This window comes from Lonchura striata, chromosome 12 (genome assembly GCF_050655825.1).
Source record: "Lonchura striata isolate lonStrDom1 chromosome 12, ASM5065582v1, whole genome shotgun sequence".
NCBI lineage: Eukaryota > Metazoa > Chordata > Aves > Passeriformes > Estrildidae > Lonchura > Lonchura striata.
Genome location: NC_140714.1, coordinates 12,642,672 through 12,666,013, shown reverse-complemented (window position 1 = coordinate 12,666,013; position 23,342 = coordinate 12,642,672). Strand labels below are relative to the sequence as shown.

Genomic DNA, 23,342 nt, shown 5'->3' with positions numbered 1-23,342 from the left:
CAGGGGCGGGGTCCGAGCCCCCCACACCCTCGGGGCCCGCCCGGTGCCGCCGCGGGCGGAACGAGCGGCTCGGGTCGCGCTGTGCTTTCCGCTCCCCCTGCTCCTTAACCGTGCGCTGCCCGCAGGGTGACTGCGGGAGCTGCGGCTTCTCTGGCAGCCGAGTGTCCGAGCGGAGGGCAGCACTGACAGCGCAGACCCAGATGTGTGGGGTCTGTGCACAGACCCAAATCCAGACAGGACTCCAGCCCTGCACACGGCAGTGGCGCCTGCATTCAGTGCGATGTGCTCCAGCTGATCTGTGCGCAATCTGCATCGTGTCATGGATGTCACAGTGCCACAACACAGAGCATTGCCTTTACTCCCTCCCCAGCACGCTTTCCTTTTTTTTTTTTTTTTTTTTTTCCTGTCTGGCAAGCTGGAGTTTGTTTCTTGTGTTTTTGAAGTTCCATTTTTGTTCCTCTTGTTCAGCCAAATTGCTCCCCTGCCCTCATCTCTCATTGTGCCGAGCTGAGAAAGTGGAAAAACACCTCTGCCTAAGGAATCTCACAGGGCATTTCAGTGTCTGTGCAGCCAGGCAAATTCTGTTTGATGGCTACCTTAAAACAAAGGTAGTGAAAATTTCCTGAAAAGACAGAGGAAGCACTAGGGGCCCTGTTTGTGACAAAGGATCAGTCTGACAGAGACTATAATACGGGGGACAAGGAAAAGAAAATTGAGTAGGAAGCTGGATGGGGGAGGAGGGAAGAATATTTTCAGCCACACAGAAGCAACCCAAACAAGAATAACTTCACAGACCTTGAAAAAATTAACTGATTTTAAAGGGAGATCATGTGATGGATGTGGCTTTACAAGCATCTATTTTTCTAAAAGCTGTTAATCAGATAATGATGACTTTAGAATAAGAATAGTCAAAGGCAAATCTAGTCCTTATTTGGATACTTTCCTTTGACTTCACCAATACCCCAAACATATAATAAGCTCTCACACTTACCCTCCTAGGCCTTTTGGGGAGCAGCTGCAATACAATCAGAGATGCTCTCCTGTGCCTGTCATGCACATCTCTATTTTATGGTAGTCTGTCCTTAAAACAAAAACCCCACTAGCTTCCCAACCCTGAAATTCCTGCAAAATCACTAGAACAGTTATCAGTACTTCTAGATGTGCAATGATTCTAGAACAAAATGTGACATGGGAATATTTGGATGTTCTGTGCCTCCTCATCTGCATCACAGGAGGGCAAGACAAGGTTGACTGAAAGTGAAAGTGCTGACAAGAGGCACAGAACAGTTTTCATGCAGATAATGGTTAAGCAAATAGGACATACAGAAATGAGAGAGATTAGAGCAGATGTGATAAAGACCTACAAACCACAATTGACAGAGGAAGCAAATATAGAATTATTTTTCACTGTAGTGAACTACAGGGGAAAAAATGATGCATCAGATTAAATCAGACAGTGGTAGATTCAGAGCAAAGAAAAAGGAGCTAATTCTTCATATTATATACAACTCTTGTATTATACACAGTGCAAGTATCTGTTACAAGATGCTGCTCCTAAGAAACATTCTCAGTCACAAGTTCTCAATTGCTGGGGCAATATTTTGGGAAACACCATGACCAGCTATTTCTGTTTTGGACTCTTCTCTAAGCATCTACTTCTCACCGCCACTGGATATTTGATGTTAGGTTATATCAATTCTCGCAACCATCATATTACTTTTCATATTTAAAAACAAATATGAAAAAATGTAGCATTTTATTTGAAGACTACATACAAGTATTAGCTCAGGATTTCTGAAGCTGTGAACAGTTGCTTCAGTCACATGAATGTACACTCATTTCTGCAAGTCTTCCTCTATGTCATGTTCAGAGGATACAGCTCTGAGCACAACCTGACAATTTTGGGCAGTTTATCCTCACATTTCAATCATATTAAAATACCACTACATATAAGTTGTAAAAAATGGTCAAGAACCTCCATGAGAATACCACAGCTGCTGTGTAACCATTTAAACCCAAGCACCCTTGATTTCAAATACCATCTGTGTATGTTTGTTTATGAAGGTGTATGTTAACACCATTTCAAAAATCAGCTTCACTTAAATCATTTAGACAAAATACCTTCAGGGCATGTTCTCAAAGCAATCTAATCCTGTAACATGATTCATGGCATGAAGAACACTTCACACAGGACAAGAGTGTACTGGTTTGGAGACTGAAATACTGTACTTGAGTTTATACACAAAAAAATATGCCAAGAAAGGGATTCTGTCATTTCTCCATTAATCAGGCCAGTGCATTTCAGCTTGACTAAGCATTCTTAAGAAACACAAGAAAAAGTAATTCTAAGAGGAATATGATTGTTAATAGGCAGGAACTTCATGTCAGTTAGTTTCAGAGCATCTTAAACCTACAAGATAGACTTCAATGATGTGGAAAATAGGATTTATTAGATCCACGGAAATTTGTGTACTTCACCAGAGAAGTGTAAATACAGTTTTAGAAATGAAATTTGGACTCAAAGTTCATTGATGAATGGCACTGAACTTTAAAAGTATAATATTATCTGATGGAATAACAAATGCAAACAACTCTCAGAGAGCTGAATGTCTGTAGAATGCTATGTGCTTTTATAAACAATGAATTATGATTACAGTTCAGTCATAGTATTGAATCCCTTCTGAACTGCGTATCAAACACTTGGAGTGCCTTCTGAAAGATCTTGCAAGCTTAGTGTGATTTATATTTAATTTCTACATGAATTTAGATTGCACAGTGGCTGCCCATCAATAGTCAATGCATGTGCACATGGGCCCAGGCAGAGCCAAACATCAGTTCATAAACTTGTGGCTGAAAGACTCCCTGGAGAACTCCAGTTGTACAGCTGGAGAAACAAAGGTTTCAGTGATTCCACTAAGTGTGAAACCAGTGAGTCCACTCTTCCCAAAAATTATCCTACAAGTCTACACTAACACTATGAAAATTGTGAATCTGAATTGTAAGGTACTTTAAAAAAAATAAACTAGTATTTCAGATAAAATGATGGTAGTAACCAGATTGCAGAGCAGGCCAGTGCATCAGTTTTGCCATTTCTGGAACATATTTTTTGTGGGTTTAGTTCAGTGGAGAAGGTGTAGGAGGGGTTTTAAAATTTATTTAGGCCAACGAAAAATTTAGTCAGACAATTACTTACCTGCGATGGAGAAGTAAGGAAGGTATTTGGCAAGTCTGGAAAGCCCAGCTCAAAGGCACCTACCACTGCTGACCTGGTTGAGGTCTGGAGCTCACTGACAGAGCTGTTCTGTGGTCATGGTGTTCACACCTACGCCTTGAGTGCATTTCCTCACAGATTCAAAACTTAACACAGAAGTAACCCTCGCTAAAACATTTGTCAGCACAGCAAAGCCCTTTAAGATGTGTTCAGGTTTAAACCTTACAAAAGCCTTAAGTAGAAATATTAAGTAGAAATACTGCATACACATTTCAAGAAAAAAAAAACAAACAGTAGTTTATGGAATATCTCTCATATAATCTATGCACACTTCCTTTCATTTAAATTTAAATAAGTTAGATTTAGATTAAATATTGGAAAATAAACCTTTTCACTGTGAGGACGATGAGACCCTGGCACGGGTTCGCAGAGAAGTGGTGGATGCCTCATCCCTGGAAGTGTCCAAGGCCAGGTTGGATGGGGCTCTCAACCACTCTGGCCAAGTGGAAGGTGCCCCTGCCATTGCTGGAGGCTGGAATGAGATGAACTTTAAGGTCCCTTCCAAATCAAACCATTCTGTGATTCCCTGTATGTCATGTCACAACAAACAAACCAAGCAATAAACCAGAAGCCACTGCTTGTGCTATTCACTGCCTGGAATACTCAAAGGAAAGCTACTATTCCTCCTATTCTGAAATGACCAGTGAAAGTCAGCCAGGCTAATGCTGCACATACTGAGTATCTCTAAAGCCTCTCTCCAACATGCTCCAGTCATTAGGAAGCTTTCCTTTCAGAAAAACAAAGACAAATGAACAAACACCACTAATGAAACCACATTCAAACAATCCAAAGAACTTTTCAAGCAGTCTTTTTAATCAAACTTTAAGAATTTGAATCTTCTCAGAAGATGGAATGCAGACCCACTGGCAAGTGAGAAGCCAGAAATCACATAAACTCCTAAAAAAAGAGCATTTATCAGGCAGTGACCCAGCTGTTGAAGAAACTGCAATTTTCTCATTGCAAATACAGATTCTTCACATGGTAATGAGTTTACTAGGTAATAAATATTAGGAAGACACTGCTTGATTAAACACTTTGGTGGTGAGAAATTCCAATAAAAATATTAGAGAATAAGTGATTATCATTAAAAATATGCTCTCAAAAACCACATCTGTAATTTTTCCAGGCAGAGTCCTAATCATGGAAAGATCAGTGCAGAAAAATGAAACACATCTCTGTGGAACATGTGACATCACAAAACTGAACCCCAAATTCCTATTCTCTCTAGAGTCTCCATTTGAAGACCTTTCACGTGTTCCTTACTGTGCCACATGTGGAGTAACATGAGAAGGAGGAAATTAGGTTTCCTCACTATTATCATGGACCGTGCTTTGGGATTTGCAGCCAAGATGCCCTGAACTATTCCAACTATTCAGTCAGTAGCAGGAGTCTCCCTTGTCTCCCACTATGAATGATGGCTATTTCAAAAGATCACCTCTACCCTGAAGTACACCCAAAGTGATGGTGAGCCATGATTCACACACCAACCATCACAAATAGTTTATTGCATAAACACACATCCAGTTCAGGCTGCAGGCTTTTAAACTCACACAGTGTTTCTTCATACAAAGGTCACTGGTAGAACAACTCTGCACTGGAAAAGAAACAGATAAACAACCTGCCAAGTTGTTTTGGTTTGTTTTCATTTTGATAAATTCATGTAACTTTTGATTACCACAGAAAATATTGTACAGTTAAAATGTGCCTTGTAACAATCACTTTCACACTGAGGCAGGAGCACTCCTGTCACAAGCTTCTCTAGGGATAAATAACAGGCCATTTTTAAATCTGCCTCAGATTCATACACAAAAATTTTGGTGACTGGCCCGCAGCTCAGCGCTAAAGGGTGGCTGGGCTGGAGACACTGGGAAGGGTTCACACTTCTCCACCCCACTACCACACCCAGCAGCTCACAGCACTTGGTGGTCCCTGGGGAGGGAATCACGGGGTGTGGTGAGGTTGGCCAAGATGATCCTCCAGGAGTCACACTTACAATGAAGTTGGTTGAGTTTGTCTGAGTACACTCCCCTGGGGAGAGCAGAAAGGAGGAGGTGGGGACTGATTTATCCATGTGGACTTTAAAACAGCTGCTCAAATTCTGTAGAGGGTGAATTGATCATCCTAAGTGGAGTGCCCTTTCCTGAATTTTTCACTGAAAGGCATTCTAGGGAAAGGAAATTACTGGAAACACTTGAATGGTGTTCAAATGAGATTGAATGTAATTAAAATACTTTTGTTTAAGTTACAGGCAGTGGGGGAGCAGGAATTTCTTTCTAGAGCGCTTATGCTGACTGGAAGATTAAGTAACAAATTTCTGTATGAGAAATCATTAGCCTTAATAAAAAATGTTCAGCAAGACATCACAGTATGTGTTTTCTGGTCTATTTTTTGTTTTTATTAAATTTTATTACAAAAACATTTATATTACATGAGTAACTGTAAAATTAGTCCTCAGAGTGGATAGTATTTTGTAATTTTATGCTGTATGTATGTTTTGCTTATATATGTATGTATGCCCAGATATGAGCAAGAAGAAGATTTCTTTTATTCAGAAGCAACAGGAATTTCCCCTCTCTATAACAGATCTCACAATACTGGCCAAATGCCACTTGGTTTGACTTTCCAACCATCCCCTCCAAGTGCAATATGTAAAGCAAAGTTTGGGGTTTCTAGGATTTATTAGGCAAATCACATAACTGGGGGAGGAAAAAAAATCAAAATCCAAACCAAAAAAGCCTACAAAAAACCTTAAACAAAAAGAAGTAAACAAAAACCGTAAAAAAAACCAACCAACCAGCCAATGAAAGAAGTGCTTTCAGCTACAGAGGTCCTTTTCAGGTCAGAAATAAAACTAGCAAAAAAGGATATGACTTGAGTCTTTTGAGTTGTCTTTTCCTATTAACCTCTTTACCTAATAATACAAACTTCAATCCTTATTATACATTTCTTTGTGTTCAGCTTGACACAGCTTACTGTGCTGCACTGAGTCCCAAGTGCTGACAAAGAATAGGATTTGACAGTATGGCTGAGATGAACTGACAATTTGCCACTTGTGGAAGTATAAACCTCACTTCCCTCTATACCCAAATTGCTCTTCCTCCCTCTCTTCCTGCCCTTCCACTGGCACTGTACCCTCTCTCTGTGTAGTCCTTCCCTGCCACCTTATTGCAACTCTAACATTCATCTCCTCACACAGATAAGTCAGCAGTCCAAAAACCCAAAAATACTTTTTTTTTGTCAGATCTCTTGTCTACTGTTTTTGTGGGCTGAACAAGTTACTGTGGCATGAGAAAAGCACCAGAACTCACTGCAGATAAATGGTGAAACAGCTCACAATAAGGACAGGACAGGGAAGAGGCTGTTTTTTCTCCTCCTGGTAGCTCTAAACTGTTAGCTCAGCTTGTTTCATGAAGTCATATCCAAAGAATACTTTCATCATTCCATTTTTCTGGATGACAGATTTGGATCAGATGCCTAATTATTTTTAAAAACAAACCCACCTATTAATTTCCATAACAACTTTACACCATTAGTCATCTAGTCAGTAATTTCTGCCAATTTGACTATCTTAAAATTAGAACATTTGTGCTTTTTGAATAAACTTTTAGAACACAAACCTTGAGACTGATTTCATGCTCTCCTGAGCAAGGTGTGAAATTACCTTTAAGACCATCACATCCCGCTGTTAACCTAGCACAGCCCACCACAATACATTAATTGCAAAAGGTGTTCAGAAAAATTAAAATTTGCAAACTAAGATCACTATGTAACATAGAAGTTTAGAGTAATGTGCCTTATGAAAGTATAACAATTTTAGGAAATTAAATCAGAAGTATGAAAATTACAGTTCATGTACCCTTTTCTAGACCATAGCCAAGGGTGTGCCAGCAGTGTTTCCAGACCTAAAGGTAAGCAAATAAAAATTGTTTTACACAGATAACAAGATATCTATGGGAAAGAGTGGTGAAAGTCAAGCAAAACAGTGAGACTACTGAGGGATTTACAAACAGAAACAAGAGTCTCATATCTTCACTACAGTGAAGCAGCCTTGAACCTGAAAGGTCTTTTTTTTTACACTGCAATACTGACTGACCACACAGTGAAGAAAACCTCCACATTTGGTCCTGAACAGAGTTCCTTGGATCACTCAATGCCTTACAATCCAGATTGTTAGTGATTATGCAAATTACAATATTCTACTGTAGTGGTCCATTAATACCTTCAGAAATGTTGTTCAATTCTCATACTGTGACCTCCTGTACAAACACATCAGACAAAAATGAACACAAGAAATGAAATCATCTTTCTGTTACCCACATCCTCCCCCAAGAGCAGGCAGGAAAACCATGTTGTAACTTCAAAAATAAGTGTCCTTGCAAAAACTGGTAATGCTTCAACAACTGATAGCACTGCTCTACTCCCAGTACAACTGCACTGCAGACCTGTATCCTTACAGATGTGGAATGAGGTAATGTGACTAATCTTTAAAAGACAGCTGAAATGGGACATTACATCTTCAAACAAACAACAACTTACACTGAGACAGAACTCCTTTGTTCATATCCCTTTATCATGGATTAGGGAATCGAGAAACCACTGCCAGGAATAAAAATTATTTTATTTAAAGTTACAAAATAACTGTCTTCCCAAGTGTTAATACAATGATGTAATCCCATCCCATGGTACAGAAGTTACTAACAAGCTTTAATTTACACAGAAATATAAATAAGAAACAGTTTTCCTGTATTCTCTCCTGATTTAGGAAAGGCAGCTGTAATTTCTGAAGGCTATCTCCTCTCTGGTCAAGCTGTTAACAAACTACTCTCTAGCACTGATCAAGTTCAGCCTCCTTTTATGGGATCATTATAAAATCTCCAACCACAACACACCACAAGTGTTGAACTATGAATTTTGGACAGGTGACTAATGATCCCAGTTAATTTAGTTCCCAAGATAGCAGAGAGAGTCAATAGTTGGAAAAATGTCTCAAAGTAATTCCAACTATCACAGAGAAAATATTGTTTACTACTTTAAAAGCTAAGAAACACAACTGCATTAGAACATACTTCTTGTATCTAGTAATCTTGGAAACATAACAATTGACTGAACACAAAAGCAAGATGTTTCAGCAAACACTCTGATTTTATCATATAATTGAGATTGGTGTTAAATTACATGGATATCAAATACTGTATCTTCAAATCCCCACAAAAACATGATCTTTTAATAACACTCCTACACTAGTAAACAGTGAAGTGTGAGTATAAATGCCAGTAGAACAACATTATGAGACTTAAATATCAACCATAGCCCTAAAACTACTTTGTTCTAAGGATGCATGTTAAACAGAGTATAGTGGGGGAACAGAGAAGCCATACACTTCTAGAGCAAGGCACTGCTCTCAGGGCTAAAGAACATGAATAGCTGACAAGTTTGTTCTGACCAACGTGTAACTTTTGGGAAGGATTCTTCTGATAACATGGGGATGTATAGCAGAAGAAAAGCACACAGATTAGAAAAATAAACAAATAAAAATCAAGTTGAGAATGAAGGCTGTTATTCTAGACCAGACAGGAACAGGAATGAACAACCTGAATGGCAGGTTTTTGGGATTTGTGGGATTGGGATAAATAATTTATCTATCCTTTCAAAAGCCTTTGTAGTTTCTGTTTGATGCACAATAGAACTCATTAGAGCAATGCAAAAAGGAGCACAGAACAAAGTGATTACCTAGGAAAATGGCAAATAATGTACAACATTAGATACAGGGTATATGAAAGGCCCTACTTCTCAGGTGAGTTTGATGCCATTCAAGAACAGAAAAAGGCATTATCACATTAAATGAATTCTTGTATTATGTGAGGCAATATGCATTCCATAATTGATGGGTAGAACAAATTTAGTGTTGAAGGCTCTGAATACCCCACTAGCAACCCACACACTACACTGCCCAGCATGAAATTCTCAGAGACAGTCCATTTTTTTAATATGACCTTCAACTCCACACACAAGCAGCAGTTTAAGTAGACATGGAAGTGATCTTTAATTTTTTTTTAAAAATCCCTCCCAAGGAATCTTATTTCATTCTTCAGCTGTCAAACCCTCAGTTTATGTACGAGCTCTAGGCTGCTACAGAAGAGAACAAGGTTACGTAACACTTCTTAGTAACTAAATTAGTGTAGGAAATGAGCCTGCAAACACTTTAACAAAGAACCATAATAAAAAACAGAAAACAAACTTGTAACCATCCAGAACTGCTCATTTTGACTGAAGCAAAAATATTTTGTCACCTATAAAAGGAAAGAGGAAAAGGGACATAAAATGTGCAGCGGGAGTGAAACCCATGTTTTTCCAGGCTGCATGATTCTGCACTTTCATTTTGATTTTGATTAATACTTTTCCATTAGAAACAAGATAACATTTCACTGCCTGTAAACTTATCTTATTCTGGATATGACAGTTAAATAATGAAAAGTATAAACCAAGTAGCAAACAAGTGGGACAAAAAAGCAAGCAGACTGTTGGCATATGAACACGTTTCAATAAAGCAGAAGGAAAAATGCTAATCCTTGTGTTGTACTTCAAATACATTGTCACACATGGTACAGGTGTTCTCAGTGTGCTCTGCCAGCTCCCCTTGAATTCACTACTCCATTCCTCCCTAAAACAAAACAGGACCCAGGAAGAGAGAGCACTGACTGGGTATACAAGACTACCTAAGGGAGTTGCAATGAAAATCCACAAGGAAAAAGGGTTAAGGCCTGTGAAATGTCCAGCCATTGCACTGATGAATCCAAACTGAAAGGACAGCTTCATAAAAGCATAGTTGTACACTAAAGACTGGAATGCATCTCATATCTGCAGTAGAAACACAGGTATGTTATTACATACTCTTCTCTGGAATTCAATGGGTTTGTTTTTGTACAAACACTCAGAGACTACCTGCTTCTGTTCCTAATTGCTTCCTGTAGATCTGGTATTTTTATTAAACTAAAGGATATCTATCCAAATGATTGCAGTTTTGCCACAGTAAGAATCCATCTATTTTGTTAGTTCAGGAAGTGCCATTTGTTTCAGTACGTGCTATCTAACAGCAGATGTGCATTAAAATGTGTCATTGCAGGATATATTAACCACATCACATGAATAAGCCAAACAGCTGAAATAAGAAGCTACAAAGACCTTTTTGAACATGAGCAGCCTCCCTGATCGCTACGAAACTAAATCACTAGTCTGATATTACTTGTACATATGGGAAAGATACAATAACTGGCAACACATCTTATGGAAGGTACAGTCAAATGCTTTGGACTTGTTTTACAATTGCTACCTACCCTACTAGCACCTCTTTTTTTTGTCCTGAGTTATACATTTACATACCTACAGTGTATCTACAATAGAGTTTTGATTCAGATATTCTTTTCCCAATATACAATAGCTCAAGGAGGGAAGGTTGCTTTGTTTGTGGCTGCAGGTTTGGGTTTTTTTAATCATTGCCTTGTTCCCACGTTCTTCCTCAATATCTGCAGCATTTGAGCAGCAAAAATCTCTAAATCAATCAGCCTCTGACCCAACACTTCCGTTATAATTGTAATATTCCCCATCCTCTGCAAGGTCCAAGGCAGTCAAAAATCCTGTTAGCCAATTTACAGATTATGAGAATGAAGCTTTGAGTGAGATATTGCAAATTTTCAAAAATAACAGTAACAGAGATAAAGCAAATTAACAAATTACTAGAAAGAGAGATATTCCTTGCAAAAAGAGAAAACAGAAAGAGGGAAATCTTTAACCCTGATTCTATCTCTGGTGTTAGGAAATGAGCAGCTTTCACTATGACTTGCTACACAACTCAATAGGAAAATGTAACAAAATATCATGCTGAAAAATGACGTCAGAAATACTGTCCAGTGTTTCTCATCCTCTCTTTAACCTTACAGAAGCATATAGCACAAATCCAGTTTTGCATCTGACCACAAAATACCCATGGACAGTTATGTCTGTAAGCACAGTTTGCAGGAAGTGGCTCAGGAATCAGACGTTCTTTGCAAAGAAAAGCTCTACAGATTTTGTACTGGTAATCCCCAAATTCTTGGGATCATGGACAACAATATTAAGCAACTGCTGTGCTTACTAACAGCTTCAGGCTTGTAATTAGGAATTTTAATAATTTTTTTCTTTCATGTGGCCACAAGAATCATTAAGGGCATCTCTGAGACAGTGTTGTCTTCCATCCGTAATCTCAGGACCACTTTTTCAGACTTTTTTACTAACTGGAACAGCTGTATTTGTGAGGTGATCAATAATCACAAAGTGTCTGAAGAGTTCACATTGGAAAACAAAATAAAATAACATATTTGAATGACACTCAATACCCATCCCCCCAGTACTAACCAGGGGGAAAAAGGCCAAGAATGCTAAAGAAATATTTCAAAGAGATAACACTTTGATCATAGTTTTAAGATTCTTATACAATGATTTTGTTCAATATTTTTCCATATGTGAATGAATTCCAATACTTTGATCATAGTTTTTAAGATTCTTATATAATCATTTTGTTCAATATTTTTCCATATGTGAATGAATTCCAATACCTGAGGACCACAGTTTCTTTCCTACTGTATTCAGTTTTTATAGGGTGAAGATTGTGTCTTGTTTGTGAAACTGGCTGGAAGTTTCTAATGGTTCTTTTCAGGAAGCATGCATCTGTTTTCCAAACCTGTTCCTTCCTAAACTTGCTAAAGCTGGCCCCAAAAATGCATCAGGAAATAACCAGAGGATGAGGGGGATGGGGAAGGAACTTCAAAGACACCTTTTCTTAATTAAATGTCTAAGTGTTACTTCTTCCTGTTGAACTGAGTCACGCAGGGCTTTAGCTGTCACACCTGACAGGGGGAGGGGAGGTGACAGCACAGAGAAGAGGAGAAGAGGTTTGTATTTCAGCAGCCTCCTGTAATTGGAGGGCTGGAATTAATTAATGAAGTGGAACTAGCACACACTTGAGTGCAGCACACAATTAAGCAAGGCAAGGAGTATCGAAAAACACTACTGCTTGCTTTAATACTCTTTTATTGCTACAAAATAGGGAGAGGTAAAACAGCAAAGGCAAATGCCAATTAAGAGAGACACGAGGGTGCCTCTGGCAGTCACTGGTACCATCTGGGTCTCAGTCTGCTGCTAAGCTATTACCTGAAGAAGCAGTAAGAATAGTTATCTTACCTAATAAACAATAGCCTTTTCCATTTTTAGTCTTTTTTGCCTCAGAATTATTTTAAATATTCTGTCTAAAGCCATATGATTCATGTGGCTGTTCCAAGTAGTCTCAGCTGGAACCTCTTGGTACAGCATTTCAGCTACTAATTCAGCTGGAAAGTCAGGGTCAGGAATGCGTCAACTCCATGGATTCATAAATTCATGACAGGAATGTTATTTCTGTAACCTTCTTCTTAATCAGCTCCTAGTGCTCAGAGCACCTTCCATCAGTGCACAAGCTACTTTCCCATCGATGAGGCCAGATATTTAACTTCTGTATTTTAAAGAACAATCTTTGGAGGAGAATAGAGGAAAAAAAAATCCCCAGTTATTTTTGGAGCATTTCCTTCCATTTACTTTTCTTGTTAAGTAATAGCAGATCTTAGATGCATATTTTTAGTAATGTGTTCTGCCCTGACAGAGTATTGCAAAGCAGCAGCTGATTCCTCACAAATGATGTACCTAAACAAATCGCACAGGTGACTTCTGTAAATTTACAGCTACATTACATCAACACCTACCAGAACCTAAGAGTGCCAGTGACTGCTGCTCACAGGATAACTTGCACCCATTTGCAGCTTCACAGAGTTGCTGTTGATTCAGTTTTGCTGCACATAAGCATCAATTCAAGTAGTTATTAATTCTATAAAGAAGAAAGAAGCCACTGAAGCTGTTTTCAGGTGATGCCATTCCAAACTCACAAGTGCAAGCTTGGCTGGCTCAAACTGCTTCCCTATCAGGAAATTACAGCACTTTGAGAATAATAAAGGGTTCCTTCATTAGTTGTTGTAATCCCCAAGGATAAGACCTACTTTTTCCATACAGAAGCTTCCACATGGAAGAGCTATAATATTTTATCTTTTCTGATGATCCTTTAACAGACAAAAGATATTAATGTTGCCACTAACAATTTGTTCCTTCTTCCATTTCCTTTTTCTTTACACAATGGGAAATTGCAACTAATTTTTGAGTTATTTGTAAGAAGTGGAAAGTGATGCAAGGCAAAATGAAACCTGTTGTAGCTTCATTACCAGTGTAGCTATACCTACATATACCATAGCAACTGTTTCATAAAGGCTTTGTCAACTCTCCCTTTCCCACTTGGATAGAGGTTTACCTTTTGGAATGACCTCAGACATCAGGTTACAAGAAAAAAAAACTGAATGCTGCTGAATGCACCAATTCTTTGCTTCTTAAATTATGGTCACTAAAAGGAAACTATAAGGTGAGAGCTTTACCAGTAAATCCATCCAGCACTTGTATATTTACAACTGGTCTGTTTAATGCCAAGAATTACTTTATAAGATGTCCTAATCTGTATCTCTCACCTGTAGAGGGCTTTTTAGCCTATTTAAGTGAAAACCACAAAGAGGAAGTTATTTTTAAAGAGCACTAAGAAGTGACAAATGTGAGAAAATATATCCAGCAAGAGATACATTGTTGCTTAACTAATGGATTAAAAATTATTAATATGTTGACATTATGTATGTTTTCAGCTAATGTAAATTAAACCCACTAAAACATGACAACAGTAAGAATCAGAGTATAGCTCTATTATTGCTGCTAAAGACATTACTTTGGAAACAAGGCATCTCATTTGATGGAAGGGAACATTCATTCATATCATGTCATGTCTTATCCCCAGACACAGGAAAAAAAAAGTTTCCCTGCCAGGATGCCAGAGGGAAAACTATTTCTCCAGAGACAAACTATCTTAACTTCCTGAGAAGTTAGGCAAAAGCTGCCAGTTAGGCACCTAATCCTACCCATGACCCAAGATTCCATTTAGAAAAATCACTGAATTTAAAAATACAAGGTAGAGGAATGATGAATGACAAACACAACAAATGGGCAACAACTATTAGCTGTCTCTGAACTACTGTAAATGACATTTTTAAAGCCTGTATGCAGAATAGTTCAAGTGAGAATTTGATACAGGAGCTGGCTAGAAAGTATTCTGGCAGAGATCATTACAATTAGCTGTGCTCTAAGGGCTCTTATAATTTTGGGGTTTGGGGTTTTTTTCCCTTCTTACTCTATGACAGAAAACCACTGACTTCATGCAGTAAACTGATTTTAAAAAATTTGTACAGAAATACTTCCTGACACTGCTTTTACTTTGCTTATTCCACAGCTATGCATCCTGCATCAAAAGACTGTCTCAACCACAGCAGGTCCTGAAATTCTGCACCTAGACCAAGCTCAATTACATCATAAATGAATACAAGAATAGTAGTTTCCATTTCAGTAACATTTCCATATTCCTTTAGCTTTGATGAATAAATTTTCTTAGTACCACTAAGGAAAAATAAGCTCATCAGCATTTCATAAGTAACAAAACCAAGCCAGAGAATATGTCATAGATGAAGTTCATGAGAAATATGCTTTGTGACCACAAACAGACTCAACACTTCAGGCAATGTCAACCCAGCCTCTACATGATTTCCTTGGCTAATTCCACATAGATATGAGCAGCAAGTTCATTATCATTATCATAAGTGTTAAAAACTTAATGTGAGCAGAAAGGGCATAAAAAGCTTCTTATTCAGACAATAGGTTAAAAAAGCAAAAATGTCTTCAAACATCAAAACACTCAAACTGCTTGAATTCAGAGCACATTTCATACAGAATGCAGGAAGTCACTGTGCTATTCTAAGTGATGGTACAAAAGAAAAAAAAAAGCCACAAAAGAAGCACAACCAACATGCCATAAGCAAGAAACATCAGAATATAAAACAAAAAATCTCCCAGAAACAACACAATGCATACAATGAATAACAAAATGTAAACATCATATTCCAATACAATAGTGCTCTGACAACTCTCATCTTTACGACTCAAAGTTGACTCATTTGTCTTAATTAAGAAGCAACTATGGAGTTTTCATAACATAGGTAAGAAATACTTCATCCAACTACTCTGTACTACCTATAAATATTTTCAGAACTTTAATTAATGGTTAATCAGTAAATAGTATAAGAAACACTTGCGTAGCCTCTCCAAGAATGCTTTTACTCTCATGACAAACCCACTTGACAGTTTGCCTCTTCCAAAGTCTCATCCTGTTCCCATCACATACACATCCCTGACCATCTCTGGCTCCAACAATAGATATAAATTAGACAAAAAATATCTGATTTAGAAGACAAAAGATCTGATACAAAGAGATCTATAAATAATAAATAAAACCATATGCCTATTCAAACTTGCAACTTGTCTTTGTCAATATTTTCACACAATCTGGGTTCTTACTCCTTAGATTAAATCAATAGTTTCTAGAAGAAATTTCATTAATTTCACAGGAAGAAGAAATTTACTGCCAGCTTCTCCCCTTCCAGCTAAGGATTTACATTTGTTTTGTTCATTATTGAAGTTCTGGAAGTGTACAATTAGTTTAATTTATTTTGAAAGGTCTTCACTAAATCTTGCAGAAGAGTAACTGCTATGACAAGAACACAAAAGACCTTGACCAAGTTGATCTATTTAAGCTTCAGCTATCCTACCTTGCCAATGCCTGTCTTGTAATTGAAAGCTACAACAAAGCCAGTGAGACCTCTTGAAAGATGGAGGATTCATTAAAGGCCAAATAACACATAGCCAGTTTTTACATTTCACTGAAGAACTCACCTTGAAAACTGAAAAGGAAAATCACAGAATTAGAACTTTGGCTGGCCTTAAACAGGTGAATTGTAATTCGAGCAGTCCTCTGGACACTGTGATTTTCAGGGTCCCTACACAGCCTCCAGCTACACCAGCAGGAACGCACTCTTGTGTTATGTAAAATGAATTATTGAAAGCTTTAATAATCAGTTGTTTATCCACAGAATTGCAAAACTAAACCATCATGAACTGAAACTATATTTCAGTAAGAGGCAGCTGATATAGGATAAACTTAATATTCACAACAGCACCATAATGCTTTGTTTTCCTTTATCAAGTAGATAAGTCACTCAGGCTGTCGATGCCTCACACCAGGTAAGGGCCCTGAATATATTAAGATCAAGTGTGTTCTGAAGACAAGGATCACAAATTTACATTTCTTTACAAACATGATTCAGTACAGTAAGGTAAGTTGGAAGAGAAATATCTCAAATTATAAGTTTAAAGAGGAAATATACAAAAATTCATTGTATTTTTGATCAACATGCTAAAGAAAATGCAGATGAGTGGACTGTTGCTGTCCTCTGAATTACATTTTTAGAAAATCAAATCAAAAGTCAATTACATTCTCACAGTGAGTTAAAATTGAGTAGAACCATTAAGCACACAGCAACAAATATTTAAATATATTAAGTTACCGACAGTAAGATATGGAAATTAAATGCTTCAGCACCTTTGACAATTCTATGCAGATTAATGCATTCATCACTACCTAAGCATCTTTTAAAAAGCCTGGCATAAAATTCTAAGTAATACAAAGGAATATCCCTGGCAGCTGAACTGCCTGCATTCCAGGAAGGAGGGCTTTAAAAAGACTGTGGTTTTGTTTCCAATTCTATGAAATGTTCATTAAAGAAGCCAATTGACTGAGGTAGATCAAGTGAATCCCTCCTCCATGAAGGGATTAAGCTCTTAGAGGCAAACAAAACTCAAAGGGCAACCTCTGCCACAAGTACAAAGCAAATATATACAGTTGAGATAATGTATTTTATGTACAAAGATAGCAGATGAAAGTCTGAACATTTCCCAAGACAAAGTCATACCCTTTCAGTATTGATTTCTTTGAGAACAGTGGTAAAAAATATCAGCTAGATTGTTATAAACACTGAATTAAGAATTAACAGATCAATTAAAAAATAGAACTTTTAATCCAACTAATGGCTGGTATTGCAGATAAGACAGAAGAGAATATAGAGGAATTAAATGAAAAATCCTCTAATATAGCAGCAGATTTACATTTTATCCTACAAATGCAGAAGTGTGTGAATGAACCTTGCAGGTTTACAGGAATTTTTTTAAAATTTTTTGCTAATTTTTGTAGTCATGTAAATGAAGAAGTTCAAATAAATGTAAATATCTCATAAGTTACCACTACAGATGTTCTGTCCTCATCCAGGTGGGATGACTGTGCAAAACACTATTGTTCAGCCTTCTGTATGCTAGTGGGTAAGTCTTAACCACCAAGAGTATTACTCTGCAAGTTTTAGTTCTCTTTTTTCTGCAGTTTTGTTCAGCAGCAGCAGAAGTGACATGCTAATATTCTATTGACAAACACATTCATACACTTGTGAAAAATAACATTATGTTTTTTTGTAAAATACTTTTGGAGCATTTAGAAACACTTGTTAAGCTTCTACTTGCTGGGGGCTTTCCCCTCCTAGCTGCTTCCCACAGCATGGAAAGGGAACAGGGTGCAGGTGCATAACACAGCCAGCAGCTGTAAGCAGATACCCTTCAGCTGTCCTGATTACAGAATTACAGCGATAACAGGATGATAGACAAAACAATAAAAATTTTCCCCAAAGAGATAGAGGACCTAAAGGCTACCAAATGAATTGAAAAATCACTGCTACACAGAGATCATTTTCTAGGAGTATTGAGGCATTACCACAGCATTCTAAGATTACCCCAGAGAAAAGTATGAAACTTTTTATGACAAATCATGTTACACTTCTCTGTTGTAAGAGTCACCTGCTTATGTCTCCCTGCACTGCCCTGCGCTGGAGTGGCCTTGGCTGACAGCCTGCATTGGGATGTACCCTTCCAATTGCACTCACTGCACTGGCAGTACAGAACACTCCTCCAGGAATTTCTGTGCTTTGGTCTCAAAGCAGCTCAGGAAAACAAACACACATTGGTTGCATTTTTCAGATAAGGATCTGATCAAGAGAGAAGTCCAATGATCCACTGAAGGGTACACAGAAAACTTAATGCTCGTGAGTGAATAAAAACAAGCCAAATAGACCATGTAACCACAAATATCTGAGTGAAACTTCTTATCTCTTTTTTTTAAAAACTACTTTCATCAGCTAAAATTAGGAAGTACCTACTAGAAAATTTTTAACAGTAAGTTTGTCTTTGTTTTCCTTGTTGCTAGGCTCTTGCTGAAGAAGTTATTTGATAATGACTTTCCTGCTAAGATGCAGCTTGTTTTAAAAAAACACAAAGCCTAGTATAAGAGGTTTCTTCAAAAGATGAAACCAGATGTTATCTATTATTTAATGAAATTCACCTCAATATATTGATACAATTACTTCAACTTCACATTAGCTGAAACTAAAATACTTCCTCTGACCTACCTAGGAAAGAGGCATTGTCTGAAAGAACTGGTTATCTGTAGGACCTGGCTACAGTATAAAGTACCATACAGGATCCCCTGCTCATACCTGTTCAGGGATTTTATTCTGATCTGAATGCTCACATGTGGTGTAAGACAATGCCTTAAACTAGTTTGTGACTAGGAAACCTTGTTAACAATAGACAGAGAAACTCTAAGCTGGATTGCCTGCAGGAGTAGTAGAGGCTTCTAAATAACACCATGTAAAACTATCTGTAATGAGCAATTTCATTATCATTTAATTCAACCACCAGGAGATGGATGGGACAATGCCCTTACAAGGCCTGTCCTAATGCTATGATGTAGAGAGGCATCCTGGTGTATTTATGCATCAGCTTACTTTCCTGTCACTTTAGAAGTTGGTCACTTCTAGAGGCACAGCCAAAATGTAGCTGGCATTGCAAAAATTTATGGACTTTAACTATACAGCCATGCTAATTCAATGAATCCTGACCTGGCTTCCACTTGAGACTTCAGTAAGCACTGCACTGTGTCAAGCACTCCCACTGGATATTATTTGACAATGAATGGGCCATCCCTTCCTTCTTCCACAGCATAAATATAGGCAGACTACTTCAGTCAAAGTTTAACATAACTTGAAAAACCTCAACTCTTTGGCTCCAGGCCACACAGAGCACATTGCTTACATGGTGCCTTCATTTTTTACAAATTATGTCTGCACAGTCCATATTATAAATTCAATATAAAATGCAGTTACCAATGATGCATAAAATTTAATTTTAGAAAATGTATGGCATTATACATTATTTATCTCTATAGAACTAATATCGGGTTTTATTTTGACCTCTAAATAAACCAAATTACAGTAACTTATTACCGGTTATGAAAACCTCCTCTGCAAATCTTCATCAAACCAACCACCACACACATTGTTTAATAGATATCCAACTTCATAGCTGCCAATAACATCTGGCTAATTTCAGTTCACAAATTATCCCGATTTGCCATGTGCAAAATAAGCAAGTGTCAAGCCTGTTTCTGTAACCCAAAAGGAATTTAAACTGAATTCAAACTTTAGTTGCCATATTCTGTTATGTAGCATATCAAAAATTACAGTTATTACTAAACAAAGTAATTCTTTGAAATAGAACACAGACATATGTACACTACTTTGGACTGAATCAGAAAGATAAGCTGTGTTGCATGCAAATATCATAAGAATTACAAAATCTTCATATTTCTGAAGATAAAGTTACCTTTTATCTGATATATTTCTCACTGAGGTAATGTGCTGCTATTGAGACCTAAGTCCACAGACTGAGTGGATGTTTTTGATGAAACCTTTCTGATTTGGAGGCAAAACCCTAGCTCCTTTTCTTCTCTTTTGTCAGTACAGCCAAGGGAAGAAAAAACTGGCATCTCACCAAAACACACCTTGCCTAAGAATTGGTATAACCTGTTTCCATATTTTTATCAGAAGTCTTCCACAGTTCCCAAGACTTTATCATAATCTAAAATTTGATCAACAACTAAACTAAACTAACCAACTATACAAAAGTATAAAAGGATAGCTTTGCAGTGTCTGAAAACCATCAGGTTTGGGGTTTTATCATGTCTTTCTTGCTCCACAGTTAAACACATTTCAGTTTCAGAACAGTAACACTGAGCATGTCTCATCAGCAAAAAAAAACCCAAAAAACACTGAAGAAAAATAATTTTCTAGGAAGCAATAAGTTCCCCAACAAGTCCCCTAACAAAACCATTTTATGGCCTTACTTCCCCCTCAGAGACTGCAGAATGCCAAGAACTGTATAAATAAAGAATATCTAAGGAAAGGAAATGGCATATACAACAAATTGATGATGTTGTATCAAATAATGCCTTGTGCATGAATTTAAATAGGAGCAGACAAATAGATGCCAGCAAGTCACAAAAAGATAGTGTTATAGTTTGAACTAAACCATAAAAAGGTTTGTTTTAGTGATCATACTTCATTTAAGGTATAGACCTGCTTTAATTTCTAGAAACCAGGTGAATATGTACAAGAGATACATTTTCTTACTGAGTTCCCAAGTATGTTTCAAGAATGTTTGGTGTGTGTTTCCAAAGGTTTGGCATATGTGCATAGGCAGATTTGCACCGAAGATGTTCATCACAAAGTTCATCGCACATTTGCTGTCTTTACCAAAATAATCCTTGAGATTTACTGGAAGAATTAGCCAAATTCTGAGGAGCTGTTCACATAAATAAAGAGTAATTGTATAATTACACAGGAACTCCGGGATCATACTGGAATGCAGAGGGGGGAAATGCAGCCTGACCAACAATTTACACATTTTTCCAATACAGCATTGTAGGCCTCATCTAATGAGAAATAGCAAGAGAATAACAAAGTAGAGCCTTAAGATACAGAACATTACTCCAAATAATGCCAGCAGCAGAGGATGTAGTCAATGACAATCATATGAGTGATTAATAATGGATTAAGAATAGTCACTGTATAATGAAGTCTGAATCCAGATGAGCACTGACCACCCTGCTGCACAGCAATATTCAAAGGTTATGAATAATTCAAACATATTGTATACATCTTACTGGGCAAGCTGAAGACCTTTTATACTATGAACATGCAACAGACCACAGTTTAAAGAAATAAGAGACCCAGATACAATATATTTTATAATTATCTTGACTCTGATAAGCTGATGTGGAAGTAATCCTCTCTAAGCTTTTAAAGCTAGCTTGCCATACCTTAGCAATCAAATATAATTGAATTTATAATTAAGTTTAATTAGGTCAAAGAATGTTTCAGCAATATTGACAATTAAATACATAATAAATGATCACTTTGCACTAAAAGCAATCAAAATTAATGAACTCTGGTCTAGTGTATGCAAATGTAGCTTAAATCTGGGTACCTTTTTGTTCATATTTTATAATGGGACATATTTTATTAACTTACAAGTAGGCAAATAAGCAGTAAGACATTTCCAGTTCACTCAATAGTAAATGACTATTTGGCAGAGCTTAATTTTCAGTAATGATATATAACTAAAATAACCGTTCTATATAACAAAAATAAATAGCTCTTCTGAAATTTTACCTTCTTTATGGAAGTATTTACATGTCTAGTTCATCATGTATTTCTTGTACATTCCTTGTCAAAATAACAACACCACTAACTTCCACGAGTTTACAGCAAATATGCACACAACCAATTGCAGAGGACAACTGCACACCACTTCCCTGATTCTTCTTCTGGATGGAATTTTGCTCAAGTAAAATTTTATACTGAAAAGCCCAAGTTTTGTATTAGATTTTTACCAGCTTTTTGTTCTGGAAATCTCCTGAATTAGTCATGATTTTATAGAGATAAAACATATGAGGCACACGGTATCATCACCATTACAAGATTTCAGCTATGCAGTCACTCCCTTACAATAGCCATTAAAAATGCAGTGCTGTTAAGTACTTTGCTGAGTGCTCTGTGCAATAATCTCCAGATAACAGTGTTCACCACCACTTTGCTCAGTGTGACGTATTAGCTATATTTAATAGCTATGGAACACAATACAGAACCCACTCCCTGTGCCTGAGTAAGGAGCACAATCCTCCAGTGCTGCACCACGAGAAAGCTGCACTGAATGAAGAACCACATTTCAAAGCTGGGTTATGAGCTCAGAACAAAAGTCACAGCAGCAACGAGGCACAAACACACACAGAAATTATCTAGAAGCTGCTCAAAATTTAACTAAGGAGAGAATGTCTGTAACAGGAGGAATATAGAGCAGAGCTCATGGGGGTGTTTTAAATACAAAAAAGTACTTTGCCCTCTATGATTGTTAAAGCTGTCTCAGCTTACTTGTCCCATTTTCCCAGCCTTTAAAGGGATAACAATAAAATCTGAAGTTTATGTAAGCCAGGTTAATCACATAAAATCTGAAGTTTATGTAAGCCAGGTAAATCATGATGCATATGCAGGTCAAGAAGCTATCACCATTCTAAGAGCACAAGCATGAAACACCACTGGCTGAGTTAACTGGACAGACTGAAGTCCATTGACTGAGTTAAGCCTCCCAGTGGAGGCCAACATGGATAAAGCCATGTCAGATATTAGGCACATTTCCCTTTAAATAAACTTCTGACCGCCGTGGCCTTGTACGTTCATGCACTCAGTCCTCACAGTCTGCTGGCCACATCTGTCATGAGTTATCACAAACTATTTGACATTGAGAAGATTTGCAAATCCACTTATTTAAGCTGGCAATAAAATGAGCCAAGTTCAGCCAGTCAGTTTAATAAGCCAGTTTATCAGCTCCTGAAGCATCAGTGCCAGTCCAGATCACTAAACAAATACAAAGATGATTTAACATGCTTAGGTTACCAGTCCTTGTCCTGAGTCAGCAAAGCTCCAAGCAGTGTTTCCTGTGGAAGGAAATTCTGTCAGTATGACTTACTCCCTTGGAAAAGACAGGTATGTCTGGCAATGGTCAGCCATAGAAAAAAATATTTAGATCTATTTTTGTAAAAGGATTGTAGACACATGATGATGTAATTTGCAGGAGACCCATATGGACGTTGCTT

The 23,342-nt window shown here is 37.5% G+C and overlaps 1 protein-coding gene across 4 annotated transcripts in view; it reads right to left on the bottom strand.

The window, feature by feature from the left end:
• Positions 1-23,342, bottom strand: part of ARHGEF3 (Rho guanine nucleotide exchange factor 3) — a 107,744-nt gene that overhangs the window by 25,048 nt on the left and 59,354 nt on the right. The gene's annotated exons all lie outside the window — the stretch shown is intronic.